General features: G+C 36.2%; 1 long non-coding RNA gene across 1 annotated transcript in view; it reads right to left on the reverse strand.

Annotated features, from left to right (window-relative positions):
- Nucleotides 1–1,206: 1,206 nt before the first annotated feature.
- LOC122792945 overlaps nt 1,207–13,227 on the reverse strand; it is a 36,213-nt gene continuing 24,192 nt past the window's right edge. Inside the window, exons 3-4 of the long non-coding RNA XR_006363429.1 lie at nt 7,402–7,700; nt 1,207–1,967 (exon numbers count right to left, since the gene is read on the reverse strand). This is a non-coding gene — a long non-coding RNA (uncharacterized LOC122792945). The remainder of the gene's footprint in view (nt 1,968–7,401; nt 7,701–13,227) is intronic.

Genomic DNA, 13,227 nt, shown 5'->3' on the forward strand with positions numbered 1-13,227 from the left:
AGTTACTGAAATAATGAAAACTGCTCAGTGTGTGTGTGCGTGCGTGTGTGTGTGTGTGTTTGTGAGTGTGAGTGTGAGTGTGTGTGAGTGTGTGTGAGTGAGTGTGTGTGTGTATGTGTTGTTCTGTCTCCTGTATGCCATGCTGACACTGCCACGCTGAAGCAAGCATCCTCTGCATCTACAGCTGTGCTTGCTATCATGCACTATATGGTCTGCTTCTCTTGACAAGATTTTATATTCCTTTGCAGCAGCAGACTGAGTTGAATTGTGTTATACTTCATGTCCCATTACTCAAAAACAAAATATAAATTAATACATAAATACAAGTCATTGGGGTCTTATTTATTTTATTAGTTTACTTGTTTTCATCAGTTTGGTCCCATTAAGTACTTGGTCTGTTATTAGGGGAGACCCATTGATCCCATTACATTTTTGATCTGTTATTTATACAGACCAAGAGAAACTGGGTTGTGTTGTTTGCCTGTGCCAGTTGGCTGCAGCCCCTCTGATTCTAACTTTGAACTCCACAGACTTCTATTGTTTTCAATTAACCCTCCCACATACTTAAAGCTGTTAAACTGTTCCACTGTTTTCTCTACTAACTCGATTTTTGGCTTCTTCTGATTTCCCACCACCTTCACAAAACAAATGGCTCCACAAACACTTGAATTAAAAACTTGAATCTCTGTCAACAAATAAATAACACAAAGAGAGTCATCTTTATTACTTAACACTTTATCCTTGTATGAAATAATATTCTGTTACATAAAAAAAACAGAGTAATATCCTTGCTTCTTCTTTAAGTTAAACCTTGAAGAATGGGTGAGCACCCATAAATAAGTATCAGGTCTGACATGATTTGCCCTACTGGAGGCAGGAGATGCCCTATGAGGGTGGGTATCGGCATGGTGATTATAGTCATTAGATTGACACTGCTTTGTAAACTTTATGACCTTTTTTCACAGCATGAGTATTTGAAGCAGAATCAGAGATAATGAAAACATTTACATGCAGTGTTTTGACAAATGCAGTTATCTTGTAGCAGAACTCCACCTTGCTACCTGCAGACAACGGACAGTGTTCAAACCGCATTCTAAACTGCACAGAAATTTGCCTTTGACATTGCCCTAGCAATCTTCTATTAAAAATTACACTTTAGAAATTCATGGATGACAGGAAATTAAAGAACAGTATACCTCACATATCTTTTGTTTATGTGGATCATTTTATTAAGTATATTTCATAGATATATTTTAAATCAGTATTACACCATAGCAAATAAGAATGCCTGCTTTTTGATGAGGTGTTTAATTTTAGCAAAGTATACAGAGTTAATGATAGCATTAAAGATATCTAAGAGCTGTATCTATCTGGTAAACAGGATTTCGCTGTAGATGGTACAGTATACAACACGTACTAGAGAATACAAAAATAAACTGATTCTTCACAGCTCTAGAATAACATTAGCTTTAAACTGGTAAACATAATCTATTATACTACAGGGCTTGCCCAATTTAGAAGCTTTGTAGGTACATGGATTTGACATAGAAGATATTTAATAAAATAAAATAAAATCCACTGCTCAGCAAGCAAACGCTGTAGTTCCGTAGAGTAGATATAATGTAAGTCACAAAGAAGGCGGAGTACAGCAGAAGTAAGAATAAAACTCCAAATTTAATTCCAAGAATGTGCACTTGTTCTTACTTCTACTGTACTCCGCCTACTTTGTGACTTACAATAGATGATATTTACTTGTGTCAGTAAATACTCATCTTTTAAGCATAATCAATGCCATCCCCCATGCGAAAAATTCAACTCAACAACTGATAGACGATGAAACATAAAAGTAGATTAAGGTGGCACAGAGGCAATAGGCTTTATATTAGTTTTTTAAATCTGGCTTGGCTTTTGGGTTGGGTCCTCTTTGGTCTTCCACCTCTGTTTGAATCACTTTGTGAGACATAATGCTGAAAAAAATTGAAAGAACATTAGATGAACATCCAGAATTTCTTATTTGGTAACACTTCGCCTCTTTTATAACATTCTGGTTTTATAGCATGACATGTACATTGAATGCAAAGTGTACACTGGCCTAGTATTTAAGCAAGGAGGTTAATGCTGTGGAAAGTTCTAGACTCATGTAACTCAAATAGCACTGTCCAGTTATAATATGTTAAGGCATAGTTTTGTAAACATTGGTATAATTTTGTGTACGTCAGCTGATAGTATAATTCTGTATAATTACACATAAATTCTTATAATTCTCTGGTTGTCACTGTAAATCAGCATAATTGCACTTCCTCATATAGAGACAGAATAATCAGCAGGAAATTAATATTCAGTATACTAATAAAATATGTGAATTATGCAACATGAATAATATGCCTTGCACTAAACAGGAGCTAGACAAGATGTGCTGAAGGCTTCTTCAGGTAGAACTGATTACACAGGCAAATAAAGTGCCACATTCTTGTGTGTGTGAATCTAGATTCTAGTGTTAATTCAAATTTTTTCCCTCTTTTCCACAAAGAAGTAGCTCCTTGATGTATGCCTGTCCTTGAGAGCTTTCTATAACTTTTGCTTGATATCTATTGATGATAGGCAGATAGATAGTAATTAATCAGACAGACAAATATTTAATTGGTCCTAACCACATTCTCATTAACAAACTCCACTGCCAGCACTTAAAAAGAGGGCTTTGTGAACCAAATCCTCACTAGAGAGAAGGGACTCTCCCATAGTCATGAGATGCAATGGCAGAGAGTAAAGTGGAACAACTGGGTCAATAGATCACTGATGGGAGCTTCACGATCAGGATGAGAAGGGGCCAGAAAAGGATGTCACGGTATATCTGTCAGTGTCATGTGGCTGTGTCTGATGATGTCTGCATCTCCTGATGTCACGTAAAACATATTCCAGGGACTCCGCTTGCCTTGATGTCCATAGACTGAATACTAATGGTGAGGATTATCAGATGTCACAGTGGATATGGACATATGTCTGGACAGCATCATGGTGTCCCTGACATATCAGCCTTTACAAAATGGACACAAACTGTGTAACACATATCCTTATGATAAATGTGACTTCTGGCTAAATATGTGTAAATGGGCTCTTGCATGCAGCCTTTGCTTTACTTGAGTCTCTCCCAAGTCATAGATTTATAGGGCATTAAGGTTGAGCAGTACAAGGAGCTTAATATTATGATTCCCTCATCTGTGCAGGCTCCCATTTGCACACTGTGGTACAGCATGGCAGTATATGTTGCAAAAACTGGATCAGAGGTCAGTGCTGTCCATGGATGTGGAGCCTCAGGTACCCTTTTCTCCATGTGCATGCAGATTTGCACATACTGTGCCCAAATCTGGGGTGCCAGAAAGCTTGTCTGCATTCCAAAACATTTGTTTTAGAGTTCATGGCAAATTTTTTGTAGTGATCACTTGAAAGTCTGATTCAAGTTTGCATTAGATATGTTAGATATGATTTTGTCTTGACTAAGCAAGATGTGATTAAATGTTAGTAAATTTCCCCCCTCACTCATAGACAGATGTAGGCACACAGAGAGAAACACACACACACACATACATACACACACACACACACACACACACACACACACACACACACACACACACACACACACACACACACACACTCACACACACATGCATAGACACATGTAGAGACACCCATGCACCTGTTCACATAGGGATACAAATGAAAACACAGAAGGATAAGCCACATTCACAAACTCACAAGCATACAAATACACACACAACACACACACACACACACACACACACACACACACACACACACACACACACACATGCATACACACACAGTCTAGTCTGTTTAAATATCTCAGCATTTTTACCTCCCACATTTATATAAATAGAAAAAAGTCCATTAAAATGTAGTATTTCTCGTGTTCTGTTTTACTACCTGTATATTTCTGCAGTACTATTTGAATAAAAAGGTAACTATATAGTTTCCTTTGTTTTAGAAAAAATAAGAATGCACAAACATTGTACCCGGAGGAATTTTGGGAGGTTGGAGGAGAGGTGTTTATTTATATAATCCTAAGCCACTAGAGTTGGAGAAAGAAAGAAAGAAGGCTCAGCATTGACTGCAGAACACATTTGGCATGGTTACATATATTAGATCCACAAAAGGAGTAGATCCTTGGCTTGGAGCACAATGATCTCTTTTCTAACAAGAAACTCACAGTAACCTAACTTTTAGTTAGATTTGTTTGTGTCTCTTTACTGTTACTGTTTTAATTATTTGTAGTCCATATACTTTGCTTTGTATCCATTTTTTGCCTTAATTTGACAGCAGAACTGAAATATTTCAATATTATGATTTCTAGAGTTAATAATATGGCACAGCTCTCAAGGAGTGCCCTTAGTATAGTCAAAATATGACAACATATTATTCTAATAATAACAGTGTTCTTATAAAATTAATTCTATATCACCTTATTATAGCAATTGAGAAACAAGACCTTCACATTTAGTAAGCCTCAATGGTGCTCACAAACCACAAAAGTGCCTGTGAAACTGAAATGGAAGATAATTTGAGATTGCAGCTGCTATGCTCCACCCATGTAAGTATGAGATTGCAGCACCTGTTTTATTGCACATCCCATGTTACTCTCAAATCAAGCACACCTCACACTCTGCAGGTATTGAGCAGGTTAATATCAAACAATAACTGACAGTAATTACCCGGGCTATAGTGTTTAATAAAGTATGAGTAGGTTGATACCACTGACCCACCCCCCCACCCCCACCATTGAGGTAATTAAAGTTGATTACTATTATTACCTTAAGGCTAACTGAAATGATGTATAATGCTCCCATTAATCATGACTATACTAAATCAAACAGAAGATAAAAATAATATGAAGGAATCCCCTACACAGCAGCAATACAAAGGGGTAAAACTGAAAAATTTGGTCACACATTAAAAAAACTGTGGTAACCTTATTTTCAGTGAGATAACACTGAATTTTTGGAATAAATAGGTAAGAGTTGCACAGAACTCAGTATAAAGATCACTTGAAAGGTTGTTGATGTTTATCTTATACCCGGATTCTAGAATAGATGGACTTGTAAACGTAGATAGCAGTAGTATCATGTTGGCCAAGGAGGAAGACCAAACTTTACTTTACAAAATGGAAAAAACTATCTATTTATGAGGATATAGGGAATGACAGCTGATATGAAAATTTAGGAGGCCCTGTGGTTTGAAGTGGTACCACAAATAAGAGAACTTAAATAAGGAAGAGAAGGAAAAACATCTTGAAAAGCACAGCATTCTTCATGTTGCACTTGGAAGGTTCACATACTAAAAATAATTATGACTGGGTCACCAATCATAACATTTGTTATGCACTTGAGATCAGTTTCTTGAACATAAAATTGACTGATTATGCTTGGTGACCTGATCGTAATACTCTGTAATAATAGTAGTGCACATTTAGATTGCAGATAGCTTGAGGGTGGCTGGGAAACCCCATTGTACATAGTGGTAGCACAAGTATAACAACTTTTCAAAGGGAGATGGATAAAGGAATCGAATGAGCAGGGTACAATGCTGTCCTGCACTTGAACTGTTTGACCCTGATTAGCACACCAATCCTAACTTCAGTTTGATATATGTTCTTGAAGGAAATTTCAACAAATTTACCTCAAGAGTGAGGGGTGAATTTCAAGAATCCATTTCTTGAAAACATAATAATCTAGTTGTGACTGGTGACCTGATGATAAACTTCTGTAGAGATCATTATAATAATATTCATATGCATGCGGAGTGCTGGTGACATGATGGTTGGTGTGGTGCTGCATGACTGACGAGAAGCTAAAGAAAGGTCCTGAAATATTTTGTATCCAGGCTAGTCATGTCATCAATTTTGTTGCAATGTGGAAGGCAAGAATCCTAGCAGGCTGCATATGTCTGGGGTGAAGGGAGAGGAACAATCTAGCTTACTGGATGAAAAGAAATCAGGGGAGTCAGTCACGCAAAAATAAATCATTCATACTAGTGCACTCAGCTATATTCAGGATGACCAGACGTTATCTGGCAGCTGCAAACTGTTAAGGAGTATAGCTGTGTCAGTCTAAGCCGAGTCTACTCCCATATGGAGCTATACATTTGCTTTGTTTAGAATGCAGAGTGGAGATCTGGGGTACACATTTTCAAGGAATGTAAAGCTTATGGATGTAGTAATGAAGAAAGCAACAAAAATCATCAGAAGAATGCATTAGACTATTTAAAATAATAAATATAGTGACGCAGTCTCCACAGAAAGAGAGAGAGTAGGAGAAGTGATATAAAGAATATAGAAGGGGTTCATACAAATCAAGAGAAAGGGCAGAGGTGATAGCAATTAATATAACCTGAGATGAATAAGAATTATTCAGTGGGAAATCAGGGAAGGTATCTGAGTGGGCAATAGGATACAGATCCTCTTGAAGATTGTGCAATCTCGGGGCTAGGTAGAACGTTCATTAATCACAGCGAGCATTGATCTTGCTGATATCACCAGATAATCTTTGTCTAAATACTGGAGTCATTTTGACAAAAGTGTCTGTTCCTATTTCACTCATACATTGTGTGATATTCACCATGAATCCCCCTATCAAGTCAGCTAAATAGGCTTCAGTGCCTTATTGTTTGGACAGTTTATTTGTATGTCTGTTATGTGCAGCACAAAAAATAATGTAGATGTGTTTACTTCTTAAAACAGCAATAACTCATCTAAATCTGTAAACACTCATTCACAAAGACAGACATATCAGGCACATGACAAAAAGGCATGATCGACTTTAGATATAGAAACATTGTTGAATAAAGAGCAAAGTAATCCACCCATCATTTCTTATACTTGCTTTTACCAAATGCAGACTGACTGGATTTGGAGGCTGGCCTGGCAACCAGCAAGACAAAGGCAGAAGTCATACCTAGACTAGATAGCAGTTCATTTAAGGGCAGACGCATTCCTGCACCCATAGTCACATGTGCATCTAGGAACAAAGTAACGTAGCCAACCTGATAACATGCCTTTGGAATGAGGAAGTAAACTAGAAACCACTGAAGTAAGTCACATTAACATGGGTAGAACATACAAACTTGACAAAACAAAAACACCCCAGCCACAAATCAAACTGGGGGGGTTAAGCAGAGTGAAACATCAATATAACTACTATGCACACTACATTAAGTGATTTATATAAAAGTGACTACTGCCGAGATACTGTATATAAAAGCATGAAAGCATAGGGACTTTATCTGACTTAAAATTAATTAAGGGCATTCTAAAACCAAACTGTGTTCTTTTGATTATATGGTTTTATAATCTCATATTAAGCATGCTATTTCATTTCTCTCTCTTACCTTATCTGTATAATGCAGGTCCTTCTGGAATAGCTCCTGATTCTCTTACTGCTTTTCCTGATGTTTCCCTTGCTCAGGCCCATGACCATGTTCATGCCCGTGACCATGTTCATGCCCGTGACCACGCCCGTGACCACGTCCGCGACCACGTCCATGACCATGTCCTTGTTCATGCCCATGCCCTTCTCCATGACAGTGCCCTTGCCCGTGTTCATGCCCCTGTCCTTTTGGGGGTTCACCTGGAGGCATAACATAACAGCCACCAGAAGTCGGGGCAGGAGGGCAGACCTGTGGCTGACCTACAAAAAAAGGGAAAAATCCAATAGCATCCATTAGTGAATGATACTAGAGCTATTTAAAAGTTTACAGATTGTAGTCTTATCACAAAATTTGGCAATAATTGTGTTAGTGTAAAAATAAACCAATCATAGCCAAGGCAACATACCTCTTAGCACAAGGAATCTGGACAAAGCATAAAGTAATGGGGGACATAGGCCCAAAAATAGGGACAGGGTTTAAATATTGCCTATATAAACTTAGAAAGTTGCTAAAATAACATGGCTTGTATTTGCATGCATTTTTCTGGAGGAGAAGAAGTATGAAACTTAAATGGATGTTGTTATTTAGTGACTTTAACCCCCAGTGATTTGCCAGAAAACCACACATTTTATGAGAAACAGACAGCAAATATAGGATAAAAATCTGGACTTTTTTTTAAGAAAATCTGGATAGCTGAGAGGTATGCAAGACATCCGGTATTAGAGCCACAACAAGACAAACCAAGTGAAAGGAACCAGTAGACCCAAAAGCGGCAACGTTTCCACAATAAAATGCAGTAATCCACACGATAATTTTGTAAGTACCACAAATACTGGAATGCTGCAATAAGTAGAAAACTCCTTAATGCTTGAAGTCACGGAATAATTCTGTTTAATATTAAAAAAGACTTGAAGTGTTAAAATTATAGAATCAAATTTATAGAACTGAAATGTGTCTGAATTAAAAAGGTTGTCAACTTAATTGTTGATTTAACTTATTAGTAGTGATTTTTAGGGGACTAATGTTCAAAATTAATGATGGTTACAGTAAACACTAAAAGTTCCAAAAAATGGTTGGGGATTAAATTTGCAAATTAGAGGTGTCTATACACAAAATAAGCTGATATTAGTCAAGGAGAGTTTTTTAAAAAATGTGTTTCTTAAAATGGTTATTAATACTTTTATTCATTACAACTGTTTTTATGGTTTTTACTAAACTAAATGTGTTAGTAATGTTTAATCAACTAAGAAAAACACTTGTATAAAACATACTAACATGTAGTTATGCTTGTGTTAGGCAAGCATAAAAGAAGAAAGTGTATACGAACGTTTAAATTAATTTAATTATCAACTAATTAATATGGGGCTCTTATAAAAAGGGCTAAATGCATTTCGTACTGTCTTCTGAGGAAGTTGCGTTTTATTGTGCGACGAAAAGTGTACTGTATTTTAACACTTCAAGTCTTTTTTTAATATTAAACAGAATTATTCCGTGACTTCAAGCATTAAGGAGTTTTCTACTTATTGCAGCATTCCAGTATTTGTGGTACTTACAAAATTATCGTGTGGATTACTGCATTTTATTGTGGAAACGTTGCCGCTTTTGGGTCTACTGGTTCCTTTCACTAGGTATGCAAGACAATTAGAGCAGAATTGTTTCACTAAAATCAATAGAAAAGATCTCAGTTTTGCAAGTCAGAAGGTAAAACCAGCTATAGTCTCCTTTATTATTAAAAGTACTTTTGAGGAAGACCAAAGCAGCCTAGACCACTGGTCCTATAAACTGCAGTTTACTATATAAACAAAAAATTAAATACACTGTCCCAAGTAAAAAAAATGTCTTGTGGTTCAACCAAAATCACAGCAATTATCTTTAATTCAATCTTCAACTCAAGTCTTATGTTGCTGGGAAACAGTCTTTGTCGGCAGATCTCTATGGATTCCTCTATTAAGAATTTCCAGTCTCTCCTTTCACACCTTTCTTCACTGTAGCTGACCTCTTCTCTCTCTCTCTCTCTCTCCCCTAGACCTGCTGCTCTGGACACTAAGCCCCCCTCCACAAAATAACAAATGCTGTCCTGCTGGGCTTCTTTCAGTTCTTTTTTTCTATTACATTCAATATCACTTTAAATAAACTGCTCTCACTAATACAGCTAAGTATCTTCCTGTTCTTACACAAATATGTACAACGTAATTGATATACAGCTCATTTAAAGGAACATCACTCTGTTTGCAATTAATTCTGTTTAACACTGCTAAAGAAAATATTTATTTACAATGAACTGTGCGTGACATTTACATAACATTTCACACATTAGTGGGGCACTTTACTGTTACTTAATGAGAGGCACAGTATGTTAGAATTAAACTCCCAGCTTGAAACCATCTGTTTCATGCCTATTGCACGGTCTATCTGCTTGAAACAAGCTATCTGCTCTGCGCTGTGATGGATCAAGGCAGGCCATTATAGTATTTTTAGACTTTTCCTTCTCCAATCATTCTTCTACTGTCCACAGTTCATACACAGAGCTGTTGTCACCTTTTATAATGCTGTTCTTCTTTCTACAATAATTACAGCTCTCATTTGTTCCCTATGGCTTTGGGATTTAGTTCTTGCTTATGTGGTTAGGTAGGGTGTCATTTAACTGAACTGCAGGCACAGAAATTTTTCTTCCTTCATCAGATTCACTAATATCCCTACTAGTTCTCCATTTGCAGAGGTTTGTGCTTCCTTCCATGGTTTAAAAAAAAGTGATATGGTATATCTGTTCAGTTCTTCTCCTACCATTCTGTTTAACAGTATAGTTTCTCTTATTCACTTTTCCTGTTATTTCAAATGGGTCCTACTGTTTAGCCAAAAATGTGACTCTGCTGAGGGTACCAAAATAATACCAGGTTTTCAGCTTTAAATTCTGTAATCATGGTATTTCTATTTATACACCCTTTGTTGAACATTGAAATTAGCTTTAAATTCATGTGACAGGACTACTCTGATTCCCTGAAACTGAAGTATTCTCTAGTCCTTTGGAAACATTGCAAGCATTTCTGGTTACTGCAATCTTTCAGCTCAACATTTGCCTAAAACAGATATTTTCTCTGCATGGAAGTTTCCTACTTCAGCTTTAATGTTTTACAAGTGCACAAAAACAGTAAGGGGGGAGGGACAAAGTCTCAAAGAAATTTGCTGTAATGACAGGATGTATGTTAACATACATTTTCTGCAGGATATGAAGTTCATACATGTCACCTAAGGGACACCCCTGATTTTGACTCAAATTTTAGCTCTGCCTTCCTTAATCCTTCCTAAAACTGGTGACTTTTGGAGAAAAGGTGGTGAATTACAGGTAATAAACACTGAATATAAATAGTGATATAGACTTTTTTTACTTCAGAAAATGTATATTAATTCACATTCTCTTATTCTATGTCTCGAGTTAACAGTACTAATATTTTAAAATTGTCTTTGATTATCTCTGGATTTATTTATTTATTTATTTATTTTTTTCAATTCCTTAAACAGTACAACGTTAAATGTATTAAGCCCTTAGATTTCTTCAGCATCCTATCCTATTTTACAGTCACCATGTAGTTTTTAAAGTACCTTTGTATAGTGAGATAATAAATATTTATGGTATTCCATGTGCATTTATTAATGATTCTGTTGAGATTTGTCCCTGATTACTTAAGAGCTATGATAACGTATGAAACTCAAATGTAATTTATTATTCACTGACTTCAATCCTCCCAATGGTTTGGCAGCATATACTACAGCAAGTTTAAAACACTAGGCAGATGCATTATTTTACATCAAAAATATTACAAATATGTATATAGTAATAAAAAAAAAATAAAAAACAATTTTACATACTGCCCATTCTTTAAGTATAATAATGCCCTCCTGGATGTGTGTTACTGTGTAAATAACTTGCCTCTGCCTGTGGCATCAGGCCTCACAACGCTCCTTGGTGGCTAATATTTGCACAATAACACTCACTCATCTGTTGGGCATTATTGCTTGCATAAAAATCAATCAACAACAAAGTAGTAACATTCAATACAGTTAGAAAATATGGTTTTATAAAGAGACATCAGAACACTTTTTACAGAAGGTAGAGAGAGACCTCTGCAGAGTTATATACAATATTCATAGAAAATGTACTATAATGGCTGGGTTGGTTTTACTGGCACATTTTGTGTGGATACATGAGGAAAAAAGTTCAATTACAAATGTATAATGCTGTCATAAAATATGCAAATTCAGAATACAGCTCCTTTAACAAATTAAATATACAAATACCAAGAGTACAGATTTATGAAGTGCAAAACACCATATAAAACATACCATTTTAGAATACTGCACATAGATATGAGCCCTAATCAAAATGAGTGAATAGAGTTACATATGACTTTTTAATTCATTTGAAGTTAATATAGTCGTAAATGTTTTTGAAAAATAATTAAAATTTGCCTTTCAATGCAGTTTCCGTAGAAATGATTAAACATGTGAAATAATTTGTTTAATAAGTTATAATTTGCATGGCAACACAGTGCATTGAGAAAATATTTCAGACAAAAATTTTAGGACTATAGAGTGTATTTATGTACCTTGGGTGGCATAAACTGTATCATAACATAAGATATGGGATTGATTAAAAAGTATTATTCTTTTGAACTGAATTATAGTCACAATGAATACCCATAGTTTTCTGGAAACAGTTCATTTCCATTGCTAAAATGATTATTTGTGATTACTAGCATCAGTTTCCTACATCGGTCATCTGTACAGCTTTAGATTTTCTAATATTTGATGTAGCTGATGGTTAGGAGGTTAACTCCTGTTTCAAAGAAGCCAGGTTAATCAGCTAACTGACTGCTGGCGAGTTGAGAGCTGGATTCATGCTGCTTTGGACTGGGTCTGGTGATATGAAATGTTCACTTTAACTCTAGGTCAATGCAGCCTTTCTTTTTCCACTACCAGCTGCCCCCCCCCCCCCAAACTGGAAAGAATATGCCAGCATTCATTTCCATTCGGTTGATATCTTACAATGGATTAGAGATGAGGGCCTTACTAACTGATTACTAACAGCTGAGCACATTCTTCTATGGGGTTGATACAATCCCATTGGAGGTTACCATAAGTCGCTGAAGGTGTAGGAATTGCACCTAACTGCAAGAACCTAAACAATTTCATTCCAGTGCTTGTCAGTGACAAATGAATACACATCATTGTGACAAGTGTACCATTAACAAGGTATTGTTTCACTTGTCCCATATATAAAACCATTAGATAACTAAGTAAACTAATGTAATAAAGAAAATGTAGACAAAATTGCCCAGAACAGCACTTTACATTAGCAGAAAGAGGTGACCCTGATATAAGAGTTGCTAGGAGTTTATCCCCCCCCCCCACAAAAAAAAACTGTTTTGTGGATTGCTGAAAATGAGGTGCAGTGATTTGGTTTCCCTCAATGGCTTAGTTAGCTAAGGTCTAACGTCTGCTGCTGTGAGCTCAGAAATATATTCAACTGATTTGATTATTTAAGACCTTGAAAGATGGTATAGCTTTTTTCTGAGTGTATCTTTGTCCTTTCTTATTCCAGTGGTTATCCAAAGAGGTATGTTACCTTTGACCCTCCTTATGACTTTTGGAAAAATGCCATTTCTGAAGTGTCAGGAGTATATTCAGAAAAATACTTGTGCCAAATCACAGATCGCCTGTGATGTAATATAGGACAATCAGTAGTGCCAACACACTTATCAATTAATGAAGCTACATGGCAGATCTTGT

Source organism: Protopterus annectens, chromosome 2.part0 (assembly GCF_019279795.1).
Source record: "Protopterus annectens isolate FY-2018-M chromosome 2.part0, PAN1.0, whole genome shotgun sequence".
Lineage (NCBI taxonomy): Eukaryota > Metazoa > Chordata > Ceratodontiformes > Protopteridae > Protopterus > Protopterus annectens.